General features: G+C 31.5%; 1 protein-coding gene across 2 annotated transcripts in view; it reads right to left on the bottom strand.

Annotated features, from left to right (window-relative positions):
* Positions 1–25,533, bottom strand: part of LOC145293046 (lactosylceramide 1,3-N-acetyl-beta-D-glucosaminyltransferase A-like) — a 228,801-nt gene that overhangs the window by 25,146 nt on the left and 178,122 nt on the right. Inside the window, exon 3 of one of the 2 annotated variants that reach the window (XM_080139356.1) lies at positions 9,104–9,350. The exons of the other annotated variant lie outside the window; for it this stretch is intronic. The gene's annotated coding sequence lies outside the window, so the exon portion shown is untranslated. The remainder of the gene's footprint in view (positions 1–9,103; positions 9,351–25,533) is intronic. 2 annotated transcript variants of the gene reach the window in all.

The raw sequence follows: 25,533 nt of genomic DNA, 5'->3' as shown, positions 1-25,533 counted from the left end.
GGCGAAAGAACTGACCCATTAAATTATCGCCCCATTAGCCTTCTTCCGCTTTTCGCCAAAATATTTGAGTCCTTAATTAATCAAGCTCTAGTACATCACCGTACAGCTGCTAAACTCCTGACTGACAATCAATATGGATTTAAGCAAGCACGGTCGACAGGAGATATCCTAACTGTAATCTCTGAACGTATATACCGTTCACGGGACAAAACGGGGAGAGTAGAGTGGTAGCCCTCGATATATTGAAGGCTTTTGACAGGGTATGGCACGATGGTCTTCTAAGGAAAATTAGATCATATGGTATCACTGGAAGAATACATAATGTAATTAAATCCTTCTTAAATAAGAGAAAAATTCAGGTTATCTTCGGCGGTAGTACATCTAAGCAATAGGATATAAATGCGAGAGCACCCCAGGGGTCTATCCTCGGACCTTTATTATTCCTGATATTCATAAATGACCTCCCTGATAAAATTGTTTCAGAGATGAGTATATTTGCTGATGCCACCACTCTCTATAACAGACACGAGGGGGAAAAAATGAACACATATCTAAGGAAATGGCAGAAACACTAGAGAATGGCCTCCAATCTGTAGTGGAATGGGGACAAAAATGGATGGTCACATTTAATGCTGCCAAGACTAAGCTTGTTTCCTTCAATAACTACAAGAACCCTTCACTACCACCAATAGCAATGGTCAAGAACACATTACCCGAAAGTACTTCCTTTAAACTCCTCAGCCTAATGTTTACAGGGAACATGAACTAGAATAGATACATTGAGAGCATTGCCAAGGCTGCTGCGAAAAAGGCAGGCTCTCTCTACCGGGCTTAAAAGCTACTTACGCCTGAAAGTATCCTGTACTTCATAAGTCCACCATTCGCCCATGTATGGAGTACTGCTGTCACATTTGGGCTGGTGCATCTGTTACTTGTCTCACCCTCCTTGACAGGGTTCAAAAGAAAGTCGCCAACCTGATAAGTCCTGAACTATCATCCAAGCTTCATCCTCTGTCTCATCGACGAAATGCTGCATCTCTCTGCCTGTTCTCACAAGTACTTTAATGGAGAATTCTCTGACGAACTACAAGCAATTGTACCTCCTCGACGTGAATAATACACCCGACAAACCCAACAAGAAGCTAAATCCCTTCCCTTCACTGTAGAGATCCCTAAGTGAAAGAAAGCCTTTTACTCCAATAGTTTCTTCCCCAGAATTGCTAGACTTTGGAACTCCCTTCCGGGATTCTGCTTTCCCAACTGTACTGACATGCAGAAGTTCAAGTGCAATGTGAACAGACATCTTGCTATTCATCTCCCTTCATAATACCCCTGCAACTTATACCCCCGCTAGCAGCCCCCTACTTCAAAGTGTCACTGTGCCTTGTTTGGGGTGAAAATTGAATTTAAAAAAAATATATACCATATTTCCAAATCTTTTGTTTGTTTATTTGCCCAGTTCCCCAAAAATGTGTTATTTTTGTAAGTCTTGTATAAAACTTTTAGTCCTGGGACGTAGTGCTTCTTAGTCACAATAGACGTCCTTAATTTTGCTTGTTATGGCAATAGTTTTTCTGAAGACTGGTCTTATCTTCCACTGGAACAGACTCCGCTGGCGATAATGCTGATGGTGTGTTAGGGTTAGGTGTGATCCTATAAATCTGCATAAACTGCTGTAATTCCATTTCTGTAGGTGTGGCACATGCCTTTCTAAGGGCTCGTTTTAAAATGTCGACTAGACGAAGCATCGTGGATGCTGCCGGGATGTCGTGACATGATTAATTTAGAATGTTGCACAAAACTCCTTTAAGTCCGTGGAAGTAAATGTGTATCGTTGTCACTTACTAAGCAGTCGACAACTCCAACCCGAGCAAATAGTTCATGGAGGAAATTAGTAACTACCCCTGTAGTGGGTATCTTACATCTGAGCACTTTTAGCCATTTTTGTGTAGCTATACACTACAATTAAGCAATACTAATCCTCCAGTGGCCCTGCGAACTCTATATGAATTGAAGACCAAGGTTGGTCTGTTTTGGCCATGGTTTAAACGTTATTGGGGTCACCTTTGCCGTCAAAGCACAAACCTTGCATGATTCGACCATGTTTTTGAGGTGTCTACCCGTCTTTGACCAATATATGTAACTACCGATGAGACTTTCATTCAGTTTGTTCCTGGATGATTCATATAAACATCCTTCATTATTCTTTTTTGTAGCGCTTTTGGTATGACGACCCTCTCGCTGTACAGTAAGACATCATTGCTCATTAAAAAAAACTGTTTTGTACTTTCTGGTTTTTATTTGAGATTTTATGTTTTGTAGCCCTAATAAATTCGTATTTTTGCATTTCGTATTTAATTTCATGTAATGTGACTAGAAGGTTTCTGATAGTATTGTACATCATGGTTTTAATTTCACTATCAGTACGTACCGAAACAATTACTGAGTATTCGATAGCTTCACTGTCTCAGGACCAACCTTGAAAGTCCGCCCGTATGTGCGATCTGCTGGAGGAGGGATACTCTAATTCAACAAAACAATGTTTCACCTCAGCAGTCTGTAAACGGGTAAGCCTTTCTTCGAACCAAAGATGGTAAATAGAGATTTATGGTCGATATACAATATAAAAAAATCGCCCGTTTAAGTATCGGCGGAACTTTGTAACTGCAGAGATAATAGCAAGCGCTTCTTTCTCGATCTGTGAACAATTTTCTGCGGGGAGCAGAGATCTTGATGCCCGTGCAATCGGTTTTCTACAGACCCCTATTCCATATGAACCCGCAACGCTAACAATTGTCATGTCTAGTTTTGGGTCATAATGCGCGAGGAATAGATTTGACGTCAGTGTTTTTTTTATTTTATTTCATCGAATACCGCCTGGCATTCAGGTGTCTATTTCCACACTCACTTTTTTAGTAGCTCGTGCAGTGAGGACCATAGGTCGTGCATATTGAAAATGAATGTCTAATACAAGTTCGCAAACTCCAAAAACTTTGCAATTCAGTAATATTTTTCGGAGCTGGTATATCCTTTACAGTGTGACCCTTTCCGGGTGCGGTCTTCTGCCATTTTTACCGAAGATGTGTTCCAAGTATTTTATTTCTTCCATGAAGAAACCATACTTTCCTTCTGTTATTCTAAATCCGAAATCCTTTATTCGAAAGAATAGCTTGTGGATATGTACTCGATTTAGTTCTTGTCTTATTATGATTATATCATTCAGGGATGTTATCACGAAATCTAGGCTGCTTAACATATTATTTATAATTTCTTGAAAAATGGCGGCGCTACCTTGACTTTAAACGCTAACCTTATTTTGAATTACTTCTCATGGGTGATAATACAAAGCAATTTTGAGCTATTTTCTTGGACGAGAATTTGAAGGCATGTGTCACTCAGATATACTATGGAGTAGGTCTTTCGTCTATTTAGCTTAAAGAAAACTTAATCAGGGCTAGGAAGTGGGTAATGCTAATCTTTTACCACAGAGTCAACCCGTCTGAAGTCAGCGCAAACGCGTTTTTTTTTTACTTCTTTTTGACATAGTTCATTAGTTCCTACTTTTGAATATCTCAAGCTTGATATATATATATATATATATATATATATATATATATATATATATATATATAAGAATAAAAATTACAATAAGTTTACCAAGGTAATCAAAATGGTAAACTTAAAATATATTATAAATATTAAAGAGTTAATATTTACAAGTAAAATAAACTAAACCAGATGTAAAAGCTCAATAAAACCGAAAAGGAAATAGAGATTATAATACGAACAAATGATTAATAAAACATGTTAAAAGACATCTTGTAAAAGAGTTAAAAACATACTTAATTTTAAAAAAGGAAACACAAGATAAGTGGATAGTCCTTAATAAGCGGAGTTTCGAAGAAATACTCTCCTTCTCATCAGAGGGCAGGAATTAGCAAAATGCAGGATCGGATTTTGCATATAAAAGTATTTAATGAAACTACAAGTAAGTCACAGATCTTACTTGGTTAAAAAAAAAAGGTGAGGTAAGGGGAACAGGAGGCAAAAGAAAAATAATAAAAAGATTTCACATGAATGGACAGTCCGGTGAAGGGTAAAAATCCAAAAATGGTAAAATCCAAAACGGTCGAATTTAACTCTTTTTCAAGATGTCTTTTAACATGTTTTATTAATCATTTGTTCATATATATATATATATATATATATATATATATATATATGCCTGTCTAGCCGCACTGATGAGCTGTGAAACAGCGAAACAGTACTATATGTGGATGACTAATATATATATATATATATATATATATATATACTAAGCCACTCTGATGAGTCGTAGACGACGAAACACGTGTCAGTGGATAATTACATTTAAAATATATATATATATATATATATATATATATATATATAATCAATACGAAAAATATATGAATGTTTATATCTTTTCTGTATTTATTTTCTATTTGTTGACGTGTAGAAATACAAAAAAGTACTGAAGAATTCAGTAGGCTGAAATAATTATTTGAAATGTGTTAGAAAAAGTTTCTGTGTGTGTGTGTGTGTGTGTGCGTGTGTGTGTATGCACGTGTGTGTTAATATATATTAAACCCATTGATGATTGTTTAAGAATAACCATAAAAGATAAGATGTCCCACTTTCTTTTGATTTGATATTTGTATTCCTTTTTTTAATTTCTCTAGATTAAAATAACCTCATTCATTCATGAGGCACTTAATCTCAAGTGTTCCAGACATGCAGACGTTGCTGTCAATTTTATTCACTCTTCCATTACATTCCTTACTTTGTTGGCCAATAAGAGAGATAAGCAGCAGAGTCATAAGCAGAGCCGTGCTAAATCCGTAGACAAAACAATAAAATCCGTATGTTTTTTAAAGATGTTTTAGTGAACATACAGAAAGCGCTGCGCCCATGCTGTGCTCTCGTAGCAGGCACGAGAGTTGAATAGTGCATCTTTATGGAACATCGTAATGGTAATAAATAGTTTGATGCATGTCTGTAACCGAAATTACGTTATATTTCTTAGTCTTACGCCATTTGTTTTAAGGGAAGCACAAAGCAAAACAACACAATTACGAAGGTGATAATGTCGATGATAGCTTTGTCTATACTATAGACCCCATCGAAATAACAATTCCCAGAAAATCATTAGCTCACTACAACTGGGAAATATCGTTAAAATAATATACCAATTCTATATTATAAAATAATATATAATTACAACATTGAAAAAATAATGTTTACCAATGTGACAAGATCATATGTTGAAGGGATTCAGAGATAAATATTGACAACATTCTAGAAGTTCCTATGTAAAAAAGTGCACATAGAGATAAAATGATTTACCGATGTAGTGAAGAGTCTTCATGATGGAAAAAACCAATTTTGAGTAAAAACCCAGGAAGTGAAGAAATGATTCTCATTCGAGTCCATGATATTTAATTCTAATTAATTCCTCTCTGAATACAATTCCAAATAAAACAGTCTAAACGCCATTAATACATATTACTAACATGAATATATGCATAATATTCACATATATGTGTCTACTTAAGGTACATATGTTTCGTAACTATGAATCCTCCAGAATATATATATATATATTATATATATATATATATATATATATATAAATGTATATATAATATTTATTTAATAAATATAATATATGTATATGTAATATATATAATACATATAATATACATATAATATATATATGTATATATAATATATATAATATATATATAATATATACATAATATATATAATACGTGTATATATGATATATATATATAATATATATAATATATATATTATATAATATATATAATATATATATAATATAGTATTTTATATAATATATATTATATAATATATGTCTAATATATATAATATATACATATAATATGTATTATATAATATATATATTATATTATATAATATAATTAATATATATTATATAATATATATTAGATAATGTATAATATATATATAATATATATATAATATATATGATATATAGATTATATATATATAATATATATAGTATATATATAATATATATAATATATATATATTATAGAATATATAATATATATATATATTATATATATAATATATATCATATAATATATATGTATATTATATATAATATATATTGTATAATATAGATATATTATATATATTATATATATTTTATAATATATATATAGATTATGATATATATATTATATATATTGTATCATATATATATTATATAATATATATATTATAATATACATATATATATTGTGTAATATAATAATGTATAATATATAATATATTATTATGTATTTATATAATATATTATATATATCATATAATATATTGTATGATATATAATATAATATATATATAAAATATATATAATATATTTTATAATATATATAATATATATATAATATACATATAATATATATAATATATATATATAATATGTACATAATATATATCTATAATGTACAGGGTGTCCATGAATTTACTATACAGTCTTATTGTTTTATTGTATTATATTTGTATTAATAGTTAATATTTATTTTTTTACAGGTTTATGTAATCAAGCATGCCACGCATGCTAACTTTTGAAGAGCGCAAATTTATTGTACTGTTAATCTATTACAGGGCGTCTGTATAGTAACTTTACGGACACCTTGTACATATAATATATATATAATATGCGTATAATATATATATATAATATATATATATAATATATATATAATATATATATAATATATAATGTATATATAATATGTATATATATAATATATATATGTAATATATATAATATGTATATTAGGCATCGCCAAAAATGACCGCAAAATCAAGTTGTTGTTGTTTTTTAAAACTAAATTACATTTATTAAAATCCATTATTTCTGAGTAACTTTTTTTTTCCAGAAAGATATAACCCTGAATTTTATCATATAGAAAACAGAATAATGTAAAACTTTTTCTACTATTTTTAATTTAATTTTAAATGTTAAATTTTCCCAAAAAGTTAACAATTGACATTTTTTGTCTTGCACAAAAAACGTACTTAAATATTAAAAAAAAAAAGATTTTTGAAATAATTAATTTATTTATTTATTGTCTAACTAAGATTTAGGATGATTTTCTAAGAGAATATGCAAAAATATTATAATATAAGTACCTGAATTTAAAATAATTCCACTTATTCATATAGGTAACCAGATATTTCGCGTCGATATAGATCGACTCTGTTTACGTTTGCGTTTGATAAGGAAAAAACTATGGAAGACCAAACAGGCCAAAAAAACTTATTTTTTATGACGAAAACTTCAATGTATTATTAAGCTGAGGCTGACCAGTACCAGATGGGTGACCATTTGTATGAGTTTGGTTTTTAATGTGTATGTGTGTGGGGGCCAGGCTCCCCAAAATGGGGGCGGGCAATTTAAAGCAGAATAACAAAAAACTATTTCAGCGCGTTTGGTCCACCGTAGTCGAAAGGCGGCAAACGTTTTCAAATGGGATCGAATAAAATGATGCTATTTTTAACACAAAGGGCACAATATTTATCGAATTTTTTTTTGTATCGATTATTCAAAGCATGCCCTGTTTAATAATGGTCATGCCTTATTCGGCTCGCTAAAAAAAAATTGTTAATTTATTTATCAAAAATTTTTAAATGGCTTTTTTCGTATAAATATTAAAAAAATTTTTTTTTTGTTTTGCTTAACTTAAATTAATTATTTTACTTAACATATTCACCGAATTTCACACTTCAAAACTCAAAAGCGGGATAATTAAACACAATCGAAGTTCTGATATTCAGACGTCAAAATAAGGTATGCAAACAAGTTTTTTTTTTTAATCTATAATTCTGTCCCTTACAACAACACAATATGTTTTGTTCAGTTTCAGATGATTATTTTAAGCATATTTGTTCCCACTTCAAAACAAGGGGGGGTTTGTAAGCAAAAAAATATATATATATAAATATCGTTTATGAAAAATAAGTACACTGTTATAAAGTTCATTCTTCTTCTAATAATCGCTGAGAATTTCGTATTGATCGGATAATTACCTGATTTTTGGTAGATTTTTAAAAAGACGGTCCGTCAAAAAGTACTGACCTGCCCCCCCAGTTTTGGCGGTGCCTAATGTATATATATAATATATATAACATATATATTATATATGTAATATGTACATATATATATGTTATATATAATATATAACATATATATAATATATATATGACATATATATAATAGATATATAATATATATATTATATATATATTATATTATATATCTAATATATATCTAATATATATATAATATATATATATATATAATATATATATAATATATATAATATTTATAAAATATATAATATATATATAATATATATATTATATATATATATATATATATATATTTATAATATATATATGTATTAAAAGTTTCCTATTGACACACGTGTTTCTGGCATTTAGCGTAGGTTAAGTTCGGGCTATGCTGACGATGGCTAAATCTAGAAACACGCGTGTTTTTAAGTATACTTTTGTGCATTTAATAAATAAATAAATAAAAACATCCCATAAAAAATAAGAATTATTTATTCATATACGTATGAATAGTAAGAAGAGTTCATAGCTGGTAAAAAAAACCCATAAGAAAGCTGAAAAAAATAAAAATAATAACGTTTCGAAGTTGTTAATATCGCTGAAAATTAAAAAACAAAAAAAAAAACAAAATCGCCAACTACGAATTTATATATATATATATATATATATATATATATATATATATATATATATATATATATATATATATATATTATATACTAATATACACACACATATTTATATGTGTACACAAACTTATACCTGCACTGTAGTCATATATATATGTCCTCCAATGAGTCGGAAAGATGTTTAATATTAATAAGTTATTGAATAAATAGATTTTAACAACTTAACATACATAAATGGAATCTATGTTTTTTTTTTTTTAAATCATTTTTTAATGAAAAACCGTAGGGGTTAGCATTGTGAGAGGGATGATAAAACTTACCTTCAGATGTCAGTTATAATGGAGCAGTGGACGCGTGAGCATCGCGGCTAAAACAAAACTTCAGTTAGTGGGCGGAGGAAACCCCTTCTTTTCTTCATGAAAAGCCCCGTCTTGCTCAGAAAGTAACGGTACGGGTCGCTATGTCACCACCACCGAGAGAGTAGGCCAGTGAACATGACAGCGTGACGTCATTTCCTGATCCACTTTTAGGTACAGAAAGTTTTCGGTGTTCTACCACGTGGTCACCCTAACAGGCATAAAAAATATTGCTGTGTTACCAAACGTCCATTATGTTCTTTTAAAGAACAATTCTCAATTTGAATAATAATTATTATAATTGCACATTGGGATAATTTTAATCTAACAAAATATAGTAAGTGAACTCGTTTTTGAACTTTTATTTCTATCGGAGAAAGTCGAATTTTTCATTTTGTTTATATATTTTTTTTTACTGCAAAACAAACACTTTTTATATAATATTTTTCAGTCCGTTCTTTTAATAATAAATAAAACTTTTTACTGAGTATTTCCAAATATTTTAAAGTTAGCATTTTTAACGACAATTTTTTTTACGATCGATGACTTTTTAATATTTTAGCACCGGGTGTAATTTATTTCTGTGAAATATATTTAAAACTTCAAGTTTTTGATTTTTATAACATTTTAACTGTAAATAATTTACATGACTGAAACAGGAAATGAAATAGGAAATTTTTGTTCCCTCCCAAGATATACGAACAACACAACTTAATTAAAAATTCATTAAGTAATCAGTTTAAAGTCGTTTTGATATGAACTAAAAATAAAGGGTACATGAAATAAAAATATTTTTTTCTTGTTTTATCTTATAAATAGATATTGTTTGTACTGTGTATTTAGAAGCCATTTTTAACGAGGGGGGGATTTCTAACCATTCTGCACTTTCGCCTAACAATTTAATGAAAAAAGCGAGGTTGTTCTACTATACAGATATATTCGAAAAAATTGTCAAAAACAAATATAGAGCAAATAAATGTTATCAAAGGCAAGATAAATTACCTTTCTATCTAACTGGATAAGTGTTTAGTGTTTCTACTTTATGTAAAATGTTTATTTGGTTCGAAAATCATAGTGCTTATCAATATATTTGAAAAAGACAAATGACGGTGAACTCGCTGTTTAATACGTTAAGTTTGGGAAAATAAGTTCAAACTAAAAAAACTATACAAAATACTGTTAAAAACTCACTCAATATATGTTACCGTGACATAGGCTGACATGTATTGTGTTTCTAATATTATTTTATAACATAGGTGAAAAATAGACATCGAAGAACAGAAAACCAAAAACTTTAAATATAATTTCTGTATTTAAGTAATAGTTATTTAAATGTTTCAGCATATAAATATATGCATACATATATGTGGGGAAAAATCCAGCTTCCAAATAAGGGGCACTCTGGATAGGAACAAAAAAAATCTCAGTCATGAAAGATTTTTCCTCCACCGACCGAGGACAGAAAAGGTGAAGTGTAGCATCAAAACAGATACTACACTGTGATCTTGTTCCGAAGGCTAAAAAATATTTTTGTTTAATGTTTCTTTAATTATTTGTTCCCTAAAATCATAATTCAGTTTTATCAGTATTAAATTGTATTTTTTTTTTTAAATAATTTTACAAAGATAATATTTATATTTTATATTGAATAAAGTTCAGTTTCAGTATTAATCGAACAGTGTTCCTTTTTCTTTTTAAAAAGTTTTTATTGCTATTTTTCAAATGGCACTCATATAGTACTGACAGTCTGATAAATCTTATCTACATTGCCCGCAGACATTTTTCAGATAACAGGCCTTCTTACTCTCGGTGGTCGTGGCTATGTCTGAAAAAGGCATAATCGATCCATTTTCTTTTCATGAAAACGAGGCTGATAATGCTCAGCGCTATGTTGAGATGATACATAATTTTTCCACTCCTCAACTTGCCCTTTTTGCAGTGGATGAGCAAACACTTATCCAACAAAATGAAGCTACAAATCACACAGCAAGAATTTCGAGCGATGTCCTTAATGCTTTATTTCCAGGTCGTATCATTTCTCCCAATGAAAATTTCCTTTGGACTCCTCGTTCACCCGATTTGAGTGTCTCTGTAATTATTTTGTATGGGGTTATCTTAAAACAAAAATGTTCGAAATTGACCCGATTAGAACAATTCCAGCTTACAAAGAAGGTATTGCAAGCGAGATTGAAGCAATACCGATAAATATTCTACAAGTAGTCATGGAGAACATTTACATCCAAATCCAAGAATGCCATGCCACTAATGGTATCCATTTGAAAGGAGTAATTAAAAAAAGGGAGTTTTGCTTCTTCATTAAAAAAATGATAACGAATGTAAATTAAATTCATGTATAATAATTATGACCCCTTAACATTTTTTGTTTTGGGCTCAAATCAAGTTATTAAGTTAGATCCATGTCCAAGGAACCTATATCTAAAATTTCAAGTGTTTAGACCAAAAATTGTCGGTGGAGTTTGGTAGAGTTCTCAAAAGTCAAACCGTTGAACTTTGACCCCTTAACAGCTAAATTTCTGGCCGAAAACCGATCACATAGATTTTCCCCTAATCTCATTACACTATAAATCAAATTTCCAGTCTGTAGACTTTAAATTGACAAAGTTATTGCGTAGACAGACACACAGACAGACACACACAGAGACACGTTCACTTTTATAGATATACTAGCATGGGGTTCCCGGCGTTGCCCGGGTGTTTGGAGGTGCATGCTGAGAAAAAAAAAAAAAAGAAAAACGTAAATTTTTGTAACTTTGACCCCTATTATGATCCCTTAACATTTATTGTTTTAGGCTCTAATCGAGTTATTAAGTTAGATCCATGCCCAAGGAACCTATATCTAAAATTTCAATTGTTTAGACCCAAAATTGTCGGAGGAGTTTGTTAGAGTTCTCAAAGGTCAAATAGTTGAACTTTGACCCCTTAACAGCCAAATTTCTGGCCGAAAACCGATCACATCGATTTTTCCAAATCTCAGTACCCTATATATATATATATATATATATATATATATATATATATATATATATATATATCAAATTTCGAGTCTGTAAACTAAACACTGAGTTATTGCGTAGGGAAATGTACACAGGCACGTTCACGTTTATATATATACTAGCATTTCAGCCCAGCGTTTCCCGGTGTTTGGAGGTGTATGTTGAGCAAAAAAAAAAAAGAAAAAAAAAGCGGTCAATTTTTTTAACTTTGATCCCTACTATGACCCCTTAAAATTTATTGTTTTGGGCTCAAATCAAGTTATTAAGTTAGATCCATGTCCAAGGAACCTATATCTAAAATTTCAAGTGTTTAGACCCAAAATTGATAAGTATGTTTTAGCTTAAATAGGGATGGTATAATAAAATTGTGGGTCTGCGTTCGCGCCTGGCCTCCATAGAATGGAAATAGGCACAAACTTTAATAAAGACTTTTCATATCTATCTGCGTAAGTATACTTTGATAATTATGTTTCAGTTTGAAGAAATATGGTATAATAAAATTATGGAGTGTTCGTTCGCACCTGACCTCCATAGAATGGAAATATGTCACAAAGTTTAACAAGGTTTTTTTAATATAGATTCACAGAATATTTTGATAAGTGTTTCAGTGTGAACAGGTATGGTATAATAAATTATGGGGTTTATCTATTTTATTTTTACTTTCGTCAGATTTTGCTTTGGTTTTGATACCCCCAAATTCGAAGCTATCTCATTACAACCCTTCCTTTTCATAACCTATCATATTTTCATAAATCAGAGTCCATTTTCTGTAGGCTGTTTGTGAACCCAGTCAACGACGAGTACTTTTGCTAGTATATATATATATATATATATATATATATATATATATTAGGAGAGAGAGAGAGCTTATTCATGGAATGTTTCAATATCAAGTTAGGGGTCAGCATCCCTGTTGGTATCATATTACCCTCTTTAATCATTTTAAATGGAGTGGAGAAAGGATGCGTGTGTTTTCTGGGAGTTCTGTGTCAGATGTCTTAGAATGTGTGACATTTGTTTATATATTATTATGTGTATGTGTATTGGCTAGTTGACCAATTCAGGGTGAGAGGGGTTAGTGGCGGAAGTCAGTTTTTACGTTTTAGCAACAAGAGAGTATTTAGTTCTCTCCCACTGCAAGAACCGTGACACCAGGGGCGAAAAGTGAAATTGAGAAGTCAGCGCCCCCTCCTCCAGCCTAGAAACGGCAATTTGACCTGCGAAAATTGTCTTGGCAGCCCCGTCGGTATTCTCCGTTCCAGGCGATTAGCAATAAATTAACCCTTTCTCAAAGAGAATGCAAAGCCTGAGAAGGTGGACTTCCTGGAACTGCACAGAAACAGCATTACACTGTAATCAACAGAGACCAGATCTTTACAGGAATGCTCTAATCTGTTGATTATGAGACTGAGGATAAAAATCCATAGTCGAGTTTTTGAAGCAAGAGATTTAATTACATTTTGATGTTTTTGTGCGCCACTGTGTATGTGTGTGTGCGTGTCCGTGTGCGCGTTTGTGTGTGTGTGTGTGTTTGTGTGTGTGTGCGCGCGCACGCGCGGAATAAAGATAAAGACAGAACGAATATATGGGTTACGCGGTTAAGTCTGTGTTGTTAAGTTTAATGACAAAACCAAATGGATATATGCTGTAATGGATACATAACATATCCGGATTACTTTGATTTATTTATATGCATATATATGTAGGTATAAAAAACCATATAAGCAATATATCTATCTATCTATCTATCTATCTACATATATATATGTGTGTGTGTGTCTGTGTGTGTGTGTGTGTGTGTATATACACAAACATGTATGTATACACATATATGCGTATATATACAGGTCATGTCATATGCTACTTGTTCCATGTAATCCAGTACTATCTGCTTCACCGGCGACTAAACTGGTTCCCCCACAGACTTGGTTGGTGAGAGGGGTGGCTAGTCTCCCTGAAGGATTAAAAACAAGACCTTCCAAAGGTCGAATGAACCCTTTTTCGAGGTCAACAGCCAACTAGCACCGTGTGTATTTGTGTGTAAGTATGTGTGTGTTGGGGTGGAGAGGGTTCCCGTAAGCTGTGGTGAAGGAAACCTTTCTAGGAGAAGCAAATCTCTGATTTAAAAAACCATAAAGCGGGAGACCAGTACCCGTATTAAGCTTGTCTGCAGTTTTACATGTTGCTGGCTATCTTGCTCTTGCTTTTTGGTGGATCTCAACATTTTGAACCGAGAGAGAGAGAGTATTAGCTGTCGTACAAAGCTAAGATTCTGTAACATCATCTGTGTATAGATACTCCCTCAGGCATTTGTCTATTAATATGGTCCTGTGGCGATGGAAATCATTTTGGACTCATGGACTTTAAGTTTCTGAGGGGTTGGCACTCGTCTGACAAGACGTTGCAATCATCACATATATATGCATACAAAGGCGGCAAAAAGAAAGTCCGCACTTGTATTTTTTTCAAAAACTGTAAATTTAAGCTAAATTCAACGTGACTATTTAAACAAACTATATCTCATTTGATTGGCGTTTTATTCCTCTATAATTTTACCTGTTCATATTCGACTTTTACTTGAAATATTATAGTGTTCACGCCAATTAAAAAAATAACTTCAAATTGAGGAGGCAAAAAGAAAGTCCGCACAATCGAAAATTGTTATTTAAATGTAACTTTACAACATTAATGCAACACAAATACAACAGGGACACAACGAACTAGTGAATATTTAGTAGTATAGCCCTTCTGTAATTTGACAGCCTGTAATATTTTGGGAATTCCGTGAATTAGATCGAAGCAATACCCGGGAAAAGGGCATCCCACTTTTCTTTAATTTTTGTCCAAAGTTCTTCCAAATTTTAAATTTTATCATTGCGTAACTGTTGCTTGATGTAATGCCATACGTTTTCGAAAGGATTGGGGTCTGGAGATTGTGCAGACTAATCTAAACAGGGAATATCATGCTCTTCCAGGAACCTTTTGGTATTACCAGCTGTGTGAATGAGAGAATTATCCTGGAATTATCACCCAAATTCAGACCAAAGTAGCATAGAAAATGTCAACACATTAATGTACTTGGTCGAATTAATTCGACCTTGCAAGCGAAGTATAGGCCCTGGACCATTGGTACTAATAATGCCCCACACCAAAACTGAACCTCCTTGAAACTGAGCACCTAGGATTAAATTCTTCGTCTTTCCTCTGACAGATGTACTGCCTACCATCACTGCCTAGCTTATTGAACTTGCCTTCGTTGCTAAAAAGCATTTTTTGACAAATATGAAGAATCATGATCTTCATTGCACCTGACGAAGTCCAGACGGCGCTTTCTGTTCTTTACATAAGTCATTGGCTTGCGTCTTGCAATATATCCTCGCAAATTAAATTCCTTTAATCTGTTCTTAACAGTAGAAAGAGAGCACTTTTAAACAAGATTGCACTGTTGTTGGATTTGGGGAGCCGTTTCAAATCTGTTTCTTAGGGTGCGGATTTTGATAGCATTGTCTTCCCTATTAGAAGTAACTCTAGTACGACTAGATTTAGGGGCATCACAAACACTGCCGGTGTTTTAGTGCTTTTGCACAGTCTTCTGTACCGTTTTCTCATCACATTTCAATCCCGATTTCCCGATTGGATAAACCAGAAAGGTGGAGATTAATGAGCTCCTGACGATCACTAAGAGAAAGTCGTGACATATGGACTAAATGTCACGTTGTATAACCTGGAACAACAACAAATACGATTAGAGATGCTTTGTTGCTTGTTGGTGGATATTTTGAACTGATAATTTATGCTGGTTTTAAACGAGTTTGTTGCTGCGGATTTTCTTTTTGCCTCCTCAATTTGAAGTTATTTTTTTTAATTGACATGAACATATATATATATATATATATATATATATATATATATATATATATATATATTTCAATTAAAAGTCAAATATGAACAGGTAAAATTATATAGGAATAAAAGGCGAATCACATGAGGTATAGGTTGTTTAAATAGTTACATTAAATCTAACTTTAATTTGTAGTTTTTAAAAAAATTACAAGTGCAGACTTTCTTTTTGCCGGCACTGTATGTACAGGGTGGAACGATGAAATTGTCGGCCTAGAAAAGACGACATGATTCCATTTCCGTTTGATGAAAACCGATTTTCTTTTTTTTTTGCAGATCATATACTAGTTGGCATGTTGTTAACAAATCCCAAAAGCGATAGAACTCTTCTATCATGTCTGAGAGTGATACAATGTTCAACGAGCGAGATCGAAGATTCACCGCTGCACAGCTCATGCTCTCTACCAATCCAAGTTATGACAATAGGACCATCACCAGCACCCTCAACATACATCGCTGAATTGCCATGAATAGCAGAGATGTTCCCAGGGTGATGAAAATAAAGTTTCCTGCTACGGTTATGGTGTTTTTGGTGTGGTTTCAAGTTAGGGCTACATCATGCCACCTCAAATCTTCGAAGTCAGCTTGAAAGTTAACATCAGATTACCTAGATGTTCTGAAAATTGTGCTAATCCCCTGGTTTAATCAGGTGTTCGCTGCAAAATTTGAGTGTAGCAGTAGGACTCGGTGCCGGTCCACAAGTCCAAAGAGATTCAGGCTTGGCTTCAGAAGGTGTGCTACTACAACGTTGAACATTTCTCTTACTCCCGTCCTCCTCCCCGACCTGGACCCGCTGAACAACCTTATTTGGTCATACGTTGAGAACATCACCAACATGACCTCCCACAACACAACCTTGTAGCCGCCATCCGTTATATATCTGTGGAGCTCCAGCTGGCGCTTGTAGAAAAGAAATGCTCTCAGTTCCGGACCCGTATCAAGGCGGTGATTAAGACTGAAGGCATTAAATTGAAGACATTGAATAGATGTCAACTCTACTACCTAATTAAGTTACCTGAAATGATGTTTTCAATAAAAATTTAAAAATAAACATGTAGTATTGTTTTCTTTAGGGCGACACTTTTATCGTTCCACCTTGCACACACTCACACGTATATATATGTAGGCATGTATATACATATATACATACATATGTGTGTATATATATATATATAGATACATGTATGCATATATATTTACATATATATGTGTGTGTATGTATATATATATATATATATATATATATATATATATATAAGTGATAATTCTGAATTCTATTTAGTGAATTTAAAAAAATTGACGACAAGTTTATTATTCCACAAGAATACTAAAATGTCAAGCTGTTCTCTCAGTCCAAAGATCTTCAATAGATGGCTCATCAGAGGACATGTTTGTTTGTTTTTTTTTAGCAAAATGATGTCCATAGGAATAATAAACTTGGATATTTAGCACATATCTTGTAAAACTAAAATTTAGCCAAGAGGAAAAAAAAGAGTACTCCATGGTGTCTTTAGGTTTAATCTATCTATCTATCTATCTATCTATCTATCTATCTATAAAAGTGAAAGTGTCTGTGTGTGTGTGTGTGTGTGTGTGTGTGTGTGTCTACATTTCCCTACGTATTATAGCTGTTAATTTTTTAGTCTACAGACTCGAAATTTGATATACAGGGTACTGAGATTCGGGAAAAATCTATGTGATCGGTTTTCGGCCAGAAATTTGTCTGTTAAGGGGTCAAAGTTCAACGATTTGACATTTAAGAACTTTACCGAACTCCTCCGACAATTTTGGGTCTACACACTTGAAATTTTAGATATAGGTTCCTTGGACATGCATCTAACTTAATAACTTAGTTTGAGACCAAAACAATAAATGTTAAGAGTTTATAATAGTGATCAAAGTTACAAAAATTGACTTTTTTTTTGCTCAGCATACACCTTCAAACACCCGGGAAACGCCGAACACCCATGCTAGTATATCTATAAAAGTGAAAGTGTCTGCCTGTCTCTCTGTATGTCTGTGTGTGCACATTTCCCTACCCAATAACTCTGTCGTCTACAGACTCGAAATTTGATATACAGTGTACTAAGATTTGAGAACTCTACCAAACTGCTCCTACAATTTTGGGTCTAATCACTTGAAATTTTAGATATAGATTCCTTGGACACGGATCTAACTTAGTAACTTGATTTGAACCCAAAACAATAATTGTTAAGGGGTCAAAAAAGGGATCAAAGTTTAAAAAAAATTGACCTCTGCGGTCTCTTCCAAATTACTCAGACAATTTCTAGTCTAAATATTTGAAATTTTACGGATAGGGTATTCAGAGATAGGGCAAGCTTTTTCATCGTTTTGGGTCGAAAATTTTTAGTTACCAATATATAAATGTATGTATGTATATATGTATGTATGTATGTTTGCATGTCTGCCTAAAACTTTCAATAGAGGCGACGGATTTTACCAAGATAAGTATCGTTTTAAAGTTCGGCCTTTCATACGACAAATATCGAACAATTGGCTAAAAACATTAATATCTTCCCCTTCAACTAGGAACTTTTCTACAGGGGTATCACTTTTTTTCGCCGGTATTTTTAAAAGTTATCCTCTCCTTTAGATTGTCTAGCCTTAATTTTAAAAAATGTAACTTCCGGTTTGGCGGTGGTCGTAACAGCATAGGCGTTAGGTTTTTACCCCGTTCTTTTCCTCCTTCACGGTACAGGTTCGAGCCTGCCTTCCTACTACCACATTTTTTTTATTTATTTATTTTTTTTTGTTCAACAGACACATCCAAACACCCGGGAAACGCCGGGCTGAAATGCTAGTATATCTATAAAAGTGAACGTGTCTGTGTGTGTGTGTGTGTGTCTGTCTGTCTGTCTGTCTGTCTGTCTGTGTGTCTGTGTACATTTCCCTACGCAATAACTCTGTCAATCTTTAGTCTACAGACTCGTAATTTGATATACAGGGTATTGAGATTTGGGAAAATTTATGAGATCGGGTTTCGGCCAGACATTTGGCTGTTAAGGGGTCAACGTTCAACGATTTGACCTTTAAGAACTCTACCGAACTCCTCCGACAATTTTGGGTCTAAACACTTGAAATTTTAGATATATGTTCCTTGGACATGGATTTAACTTAATAACTTGATTTGAGCCTAAAACAATAACTGTTAAGGAGTAATAATAGGGATCAAAGTTTAAAAACATTGACCGCTTTTTTTTTCTTTTTTTTTTTTTTGCTCAGAATACACCTCCAAGGGCAACGCCGGGAACCCATGCTATTATATCTATAAAATTTTAATGTTCACCAGCATCTAAATCTTTGTTATTTCACGAAAATTTCATTAAAAAAACAAAAAAACTTTTGTTTGTCTTTTGCAAGACCACAATCCGATTTCTTCTGATTGCGTCGATCTGTAAATGTAATTTTTGGTCTGTTTCTTTCGTCTTAAAATCAGGTTAAGAGTTTCTATAAAATTATATCGCTCACACAAAAAGAAGATACAGAAAAGAAACTGTTCAAAATAGATAGAAATCGATCCTCTCCGATTTTTTGGTGACATCATTTCATGGCTAATCGAATGAAAATCCAATTTCGACTCTAGAAAATGTTTTCACGAGGACAGCGTTTGGAATCTATCGCATAAAAAACTACTTTAGATCGAATCTGAATAGACTAATTATATTTCTGTATGCGTACGCATGCGTGGAAGAAATGCTAAATATCAGGAAACTATCTCGGCTACTAACAAAACAGGAGGTTTGATATTAGTGTAATAGATACATACATATTCTGGGGTATATTACTCAGGTCGTTGGGAATTTAATCAAGTTTCGGTAGAATTCCAGGTGCTGTATGTGCTGTTCGCTTATCTCGGTATTGTTTCCTGTCATCCTGGATTTCTCCTTGTAACTGGACTCAAACAGTGCCGATTCAGGGTAGGTGTGCTAAGAAGATTGCGGAACCCTTGCTTCATAATTACACGCGTGGAAACCATTACTGGGGGGTCTCCACTGTCTTACGAAACTGAATAGAGGCTTCCAAAATGAAAGAAATTGTGATGTGAACTAAAAGAAAGGACCACAACACAAATGAAAGTTTAATAAAAGCGTGTATTTCAGAGAACAGAAAGGAAAGTAAAAAAGGCAAGAAAGTGTTTTGAAAATAACTGTTATTTGCAGAAACTTATCTTAGGAGAGATGGCAAAACACAAAAAACAAACTAAAATCAAATTTGATGTAATATTTATTGCTTATACCCCGAGACGGGTATTCTAATAGTTGATATATAATAATAGTGTTTTAAAATAATAACATCGATATGTTTGAAAACAATAACGTCGATATGTTTTAAAAAATAACGTCGATATGTTTAAAATAATAACATCCATATGTTTTAAAATAATAACATCAAAATGTATTAAAATAATAAGAGCGATATGTTTTAAAATAATAACATCGATATGTTTTAAAATAATAATATCAATATGTTTTAAAATAATAACAGTGATATGTTTTAAAATAATAACAGTGATATGTTTTAAAATAATAACATCGACATGTTTTAAAATAATAACAGTGATATGTTTTAAAATAATAACATCAATGTTTTAAAATAATAACAGTGATATGTTTTAAAATAATAACATCGACATGTTTTAAAATAGTAACAGTGATATGTTTTAAAATAATAATATCGATATGTTTTAAAATAATAATATCAATATGTTTTAAAATAATAATATCGATATGTTTTAAAATAATAACAGTTATATGTTTTAAAATAATAACAGCGATATGTTTTAAAAATAACGTCGATATGTTTTAAAATATTAGCAGCGATATGTTTTTAAATAATAACAGTGATATGTTTTAAAATAATAATATCAATATGTTTTAAAATAATAACATCAATATGTTTTAAAAGAATAACATCGATATGTTTTTAAATAATAACATCGATATGTTTTTAAATAATAACAGTGATATGTTTTAAAATAATAACATCGATATGTTTTAAAATAATAACATCGATATGTTTTAAAATAATAGCCTCGATATGTTTTTAAATAATAACAGTGATATGTTTTAAAATAATAACATCGATATGTTTTTAGATAATAACAGTTATATGTTTTAAAATTATAACCTCGATATGTTTTTAAATAATAACATTGATATGTTTGAAAATAATAACATTGATTTGTTTAAACAAAATAATATCGATATGTTTTAAAATAATAACATCGATATGTTTTTAAATAATAACATCAATATGTTTTTAAAAAATAACATCCATATGTTTTAAAATAATAACCTCGATATATTAAAATAATAGCATTGATATGTTTAAAAATAACCTCGATATGTTTTAAATTAATAACATCAATATGTTTTAAAATAATAGCATCGATATGTTTTAAAATAATAACCTCGAAATGTTTTAATAGAATAACATCGATATGTTTTAAAAGAATAACATCGATATGTTTTAAAAGAATAACATCGATATGTTTTAAAATAATAACATCAATATTTTTAAAAATAATAATATTGATATGTTTTAAAATAATAACATCAATATGTTTTAAAATAATAACATCAATATATTTTAAAATAATAACATCGATATGTTTTAAAATAATAACATCGATATGTTTTAAAATAATAATATTGTTATGTTTTAAAATAATAACATGGATATTTAGAACCGCTAGACTTTGGAATTCCATTCCAGGTCACTGCTTCCCCAACTGTACTGACATGCAGAAGTTCAAGTGCAACGTGAACCAACATCTTGCTGCCCAAATCCCTACATAGTACCCCAGTAGTTTTTACCCTGATAGTAGCCCCCTACACCAAAGTGGCAAGTGGCAATGTGTCTTGTTTGGGGTCAAAATTAAAAAAATGTTTTTTTAAATAATAACATCGATATGTTTTAAAATAATAACATCGATATGTTTTAAAATAATAACATCGACAAGTTTTAAAATAATAACATCGATATGTTTTAAAATAATAACATCGATATGTTTTAAAATAATAACATCAAAATGTTTAAAAATAATAACATCGATATGTTTTAAAATAATAACATCGATATGTTTTAAAATAATAACATCGATATGTTTTAAAATAATAATATCGACAAGTTTTAAAATAATAACATCGATATGTTTTAAAATAATAACATCAAAATGTTTTAAAATAATAACATCAAAATGTTTTAAAATAATAACATCGATATGTTTTAAAATGACAACATCGATATGTTTTAAAATAATAACATCAAAATGTTTTAAAATAATAACATCGATATGTTTTAAAATAATAACATCAAAATGTTTTAAAATAATAACATCGATATGTTTTAAAATGACAACATCGATATGTTTTAAAATTATAACATAGAAATGTTTTTAAATAATAACATCGAAATATTTTAAAATAACATTGATATGTTTTAAAATAACCTCGATATGTTTTAAAATAATAACATCGATATGTTTTAAAATAATAACATCGACAAGTTTTAAAATAATAAAATCGATATGTTTTAAAATAATAACATCGATATATTTTAAAATAATATCATCGACATGTTTTAAAATTATAACACTGATATGTTTTAAAATAATAACCTCGATATGTTTAAAAATAATAACATCCATATGTTTTAAAATAATAACAGTGATATGTTTTAAAACGATAACAGCGATATGTTTTAAAACAATAACAGCAATATGTTTTAAAATAATAACAGCGATATGTTTTAAAACAATAACAGCGATATGTTTTAAAACAATAACAGCGATATGTTTTAAAACAATAACAGAGATATGTTTTAAAATAATAACAGCGATAATAACGAATGTATATCGCTTTCGACCGAGAGAAAACTAAGGGGTTTAGTTCAGTCTCTCCGTTGAGAGTCACGTAGACGGACACGCAAATGATGTAGAAATAATCTAAGCTGAATATTACTGATGTCTGTCCGTCGGCGCGTCACACATTTTGTTACATAGAAAGTAAGTTTAAAAAGTAAACCATTTGTTATTAGTCTTTCTCTCCTAAGTTCTTCCTCTCAAATAAAACCTTTAAGAACTCAGCAAACGTCTTCCTTATGTCTTTCGCACAAGAATGATTTATTCGTCTAAGTTAAATAGACGAAGCGATCACGACCACACGTGAAACGCGGCGAAGATGGAAAGTAGCGACAATTAGAAGAAAAAGCACAACAAATACCTGCACATGTAGATATAAAGACTTTATTTTATTTGGTTGTTGATCGTTCATAGGCGAAAACATAACTGCTTTGTCTTTCTACGTTAAATATGCTGATAAATATCGCCGCACGTGCTTTTCTGTGTTACCAGCGGAGCGAAGTAGCAGATAACGGGTTAACGCATTAAGGGTTCAAAGTAAATGAGGAAGAACGTTTGAAAAAGCTGTTTAGTTGTGGTTAAAAAAAAATAGTGGCCTGTGATTGGTTGCTTTCTATCCAATCACAGAGCACGTAGCAAAAACTACGTTAAAGATTTTAATTGCCCCCCCTCCCCTCACCCATTAGGAACCGTTTGCTTGCATAGTTTGTCAATCTTAACTAATTTCATGTTCCAGAGTCTAACACTTCTTTACGTGGAATCTGGAATTTCAGTTAAGCACGCAGATAATAACAAATGGAAAAAAGAAATTTAGATAGTGAATAAATGTATAAAATAAAGAAAAAAAATAATAAAAAAATATTCTCAGGCTAAAAGGAACAAGCATGTTCTTCATTATATGGCACATTGACATAGTGATAAACTTAGTTTAATTTTTACTTACGAGTCACTACCCAAAAGCCACTAAAGGACAAAGGTTAATGGGTTTGTGTCAGCTGGATAGAAAAACAAAACCCTTGAGGATGGCAGGCGATGGTTGGATCTCGGCAAGATTTAATTATTTAAGAACAATTTGTTTACATTGAACTTTAAAACGATCATGTTGTAGTCCGCTGATAATCAATCCCGTAGTATTGCGTTTCTCAGACTGGCAGTTGTTGGGAAGAAACTTTACTCAGAGAAGAAAAAAATTATTTATAGTCGTTGTAGCTATATGCCTTGTCTCGGTTGAAAAAGAGTAGAAAAAACAAAAAAAAAACATGAATATTTTTTTGCTCGGGTACTTTCACCTTGCTTTTTGATTTCTTTTACTTATTTCCCATGTCATCAAATCACACCGTTCTTTTTTTTTGTTTTACTCTTACATGAATTCAAAGATGGGTTTATCTCATAAAATTTCATGTTCGAGTGTCTAATAAGCTTGTAAATTATAGTTAAACATACGTCATCTATGTTTGTATAGATATTGATTCAAATGAATTCTATTTATCAATCTCTCCACAAAGGACAAATATGACACAAGGTTGAACTTTAATATATGTGAGAATATAACCACTAGAACTGTGTAACTAGAACCACTGAGGAACTCCTTATGAAAATTGCCTGAATTGTACTCGTCGGAATTCCTCAGTAGAAAAATTCCAGGCGAAAGGCGATAACACCACCTCTTCTTACAATATCTACTTTGCCGATTCAGAAAGAGAAAACTGATGCCTCGTAGGATGGTCTTTGAAGCACTGGGCAGAGGAAAACTACTCTAGTCGTAACTCATAAACCTGGCGAGAGTAGTTTAGATCGTCTCAAAAATATAATTCAAATAATTCAGACCAGTTTCTCACCAACAGAATCTTTCAAGCCAAATGTTTAGCGCTATCGTCCATGATGAATGTGGAACTTATATCAAATGGTTTCTATTTGCATCGGATTTGCATATCCCCCCACCCACCCACCGTCAGCGAGGAGATATTTTTATGCTCAGTATAACGTTGTTTATCCAGGGAGAGATTGCAAGTATTCATTTGCTACATTACCCACCTACCCCTCCACTACCCCCCCCCCAAAAAAAAAGAAAAAAAAGAAAAGAAAAGTAAACGCAAACAAAACGTGAATAATAAATAGATAAAATATTGCTTGGATAAAATGGTCCCGAGAAATTGGAATATGTTAATAATATCGGCACGTAATGTCACAGCAACAACCAAGTTCACAGCATAAGGATAGTATTCTGCATTCCAAATGTGTCGTTTGTGTTTGTCATAATTGAGTTCTGCCAGTCACAGAACCAGTTAGAACTGCTTGTCAAGCGAATACGAGGAAGTGCGCTGGCATGGCTATTAAATAAATGCATGATGTAAAAAAAAAATGGTTTCTGTTATATTTTGGTGTTTCTTGTAAAGAAAAATCTATAAAGATATGAATTAAAACAAATATTGAATTACAAATTAAAACCAAAACAAAAAAAAAATGCAAGATGATAAGAGGATATCGCCATTTGTAAAGAGAAAGCAGGAGAAACAATTGTAATGAGAAAAAGATGTTGAGTAGATGTCTATCATGTAGCTCTCGCTTGGTAAGAAGTTAGCTTGATTATAAAGACA

This window comes from Euprymna scolopes, chromosome 14 (genome assembly GCF_053919585.1).
Source record: "Euprymna scolopes isolate OS-2025 chromosome 14, ASM5391958v1, whole genome shotgun sequence".
NCBI classification, from domain to species: domain Eukaryota; kingdom Metazoa; phylum Mollusca; class Cephalopoda; order Sepiida; family Sepiolidae; genus Euprymna; species Euprymna scolopes.
The sequence above is the reverse complement of the archived record's forward strand: the minus strand, read 5'-3'. Positions and strand labels throughout refer to the sequence as shown.